Source organism: Oratosquilla oratoria, chromosome 36, assembly GCF_046742065.1.
Source record: "Oratosquilla oratoria isolate Oo_2021 chromosome 36, ASM4674206v1, whole genome shotgun sequence".
Classification (NCBI taxonomy): domain Eukaryota; kingdom Metazoa; phylum Arthropoda; class Malacostraca; order Stomatopoda; family Squillidae; genus Oratosquilla; species Oratosquilla oratoria.
In genome coordinates, this window is record NC_134812.1 from 31,898,435 (window position 1) to 31,900,934 (window position 2,500).

The following is a 2,500-nucleotide window of genomic DNA, read 5'->3' on the forward strand; positions in this document are numbered from 1 at the left end:
AAGGGTGGGAACAGGGAATGAGGAGAGTGTAGGATGTATGAAGGAAAGGTAAAGAAGAAGGGGAAAGGAGAAAGTAGAGGTAGAGAGGAATGGGAGGGAGGGAGGGGGAGTGGGAGGGGGAGAGGGAGTGGGAGGGAAGCTTCGGTCCAAGAGGAAATGAAAGACGAGGGAGAAGATAAAAACAAAAGTATTAAAAGAGGAAATGGAATTAAGGGACGAAGGAGAAAATTAAGACAAATTAAAAAAAGAAGATGAGGTGAAGAAGAGAAGAATAAGAGGTAGAAGGAGAGGAATGGAAGAGAATGAAATAGTGGATTAAGGCATGCAAGAAACGAGATTGGGGGGGAGAAAAGAGGGGGAGAAGGGGGGAGAAGTCTAAGAACGGAGGTAAAATGGGGTGTTGTTGGGAAATAAGAGATGGGGGAGAAGGGTGAAGGGGAGGATAGAAACAAAGAAGAAAGGTGGGGGAATAAGAAATGTGATAATTGAAGGGGGGAGAAGAGAAGGGGAGGGTGCTAAGAACACAGGAGAAGGAAGGGGGAGGGGGGAGAAAATTGAAGGTGGGATAGAAGGGGGAGAGGAGACAAGGAGCAGGAGAAGAGGGTGGGGGAGGGGGTGGGGGAGTACGTGGGAGGAAATTAAGAGGAGGGGTGGAGAGAAAGGGTAATTGAGAAAAGCAGGGCTGAACGGGGAATTACCGTGTTGCCATATCCGCCCCCCCTGACGTCACCCTACCTCTCCTCTCCCCCCCAGGTATTACTTTCTCCCCACTCTCCCCCCCCCACTCCCCGACCAAACCCCGCAACTCCCTCTACTTGAACCGTTTACTCCGCGTGGTTTATTAACTGCTAGTTTTGTTAACACCTCCTCTTCCTCCGCTCCCTCTTCCTCCATCTCCTCCTCCTCCTCTTCCTCCTCCTCCTTCACCTTCTACCACTACTGCTTCTACTTCTCCACTTCCTCCTTCTCTCCCTTCTGAACCTTCTCCTCCTCCTCCTCCTTCTACTATTACTACTACTACTACTTCTACTTCAACAACTCCACCTTCTCTTCTTTGTCTTCCTCCTACTGCAACTAGAACTACTATTAGTACCACTAATACTACGAGTACAACCACCACTACCATCATTACTACAACTACTACTACTATTACTACTTTTTTTTAAATGACCTCCATCCTTATGGAACTGTGATGAAAGCAATCAGGATTTGTCTCCCACAGACACAGTTCATTGGCCCCTCCAATGACCGTGGTCGACTACCCTTTTATATATTGTATTATTTCACTTTAATGAAGCCAAATACGGAAGTCCATTCATCCTACTTTCTACTACAGTCTGCTCAAAATCGAGGTTTTGTATATGTGCTGATTTAGGGGGTGGGGACCTGGTACCTCTCAGGCATAGGAGAGCTGATCTTAAGAGTGAGAATGATAGTCTACATCTCATCCACGCTACAATGCTGCTCTTTGGTTGTTGTTTCTTTTCTGCCATCACCTCTGCCAGACGAGCGTAGAATGCCTTTGCCCTTGGACCCATCCCGCCTGAAGTCGTAAAGGTTATCGGAGTGAATGAGCCCTGGTCCACATTCTATATACGCTCCTCGCACATCCTGAATTTCTCACTTTCGTTTCGGGAATGGGACGCCTCAATGGTTATGTCATTGTAACAGGGGGTCATCGGATCAAATATTCGCATGTCAAAGAAGGCCAGTTGTCCCCGTGTCCAGAAACCTCTTGCGCTGACGTCCACTTGCGCTTCATCTGGTGTGTTAGAAGTGCGGTTTCTGAAGTTCTCCCCTCCTAGTGGGAGTAGTGTTGGTTCGATGGTCACATCCTTGCACACCTCCCGAAGCATTTGGGAAGTGAGATCGCTTATCTCGTTATGTCACATGCAGATGAATCCACTCTATCACACTACTACTACTGCTGCTACTACTACTACCACCACCACCACTACTTCTACCACTGCTACTACTACCACCTCCTCCTCCCCTCTCCTCCCACTCCTCTTCCTCCTCCTCTTCCTCCTCCTCTTCCTCCTCCTCTTCTTCCTTCCCTTCTTCACCACCCACCCAGCGCACCCGATTCACCACTTCGGGTCATCTCACGCGAAGTCTGAATCTTCGTTCTGGCGTCGACAGATGGACGCGCGCGCGAGAACGAGAGCGCCGACACTTCCTGCACGAGTGCGTGGGCGTCCCAGAACTTGTTCTTTTCTTCTTTTTCTTTCCAGAAAGGTGGGGGTGGTCGCCAACCCAGCCCCCACCGGCCTAGTTTCCTGACCATTATATGTTTCGTGGAAAGCTGACCATGCAAAGTTCGAAGAACTAAAAAGGTGGAATAGAAGAAAAGTTCAAGTCCAATAAGGATATATATATTTTTAAGATTAATTCCTACTCATACAAGAAGGCTGAGTGAGACTATGGGCCGTAGAGGTGCCTGGAAGCTCGTATTGTCCTTATTACGTAAGTTTCATATAGTTGATTCCCAAGTATAGGA

At 48.2% G+C, this 2,500-nt stretch overlaps 2 protein-coding genes and 1 pseudogene across 3 annotated transcripts in view; 1 reads left to right on the top strand and 2 right to left on the bottom strand.

The window, feature by feature from the left end:
- Window positions 1–2,500, top strand: part of Miga (mitoguardin) — a 588,191-nt gene that overhangs the window by 433,700 nt on the left and 151,991 nt on the right. The window lies entirely within an intron of this gene.
- LOC143018931 (protein unzipped-like) overlaps window positions 1–2,500 on the bottom strand; it is a 201,690-nt gene that overhangs the window by 185,234 nt on the left and 13,956 nt on the right. The gene's annotated exons all lie outside the window — the stretch shown is intronic.
- LOC143019001 (uncharacterized) overlaps window positions 1,284–2,500 on the bottom strand; it is a 24,032-nt pseudogene continuing 22,815 nt past the window's right edge.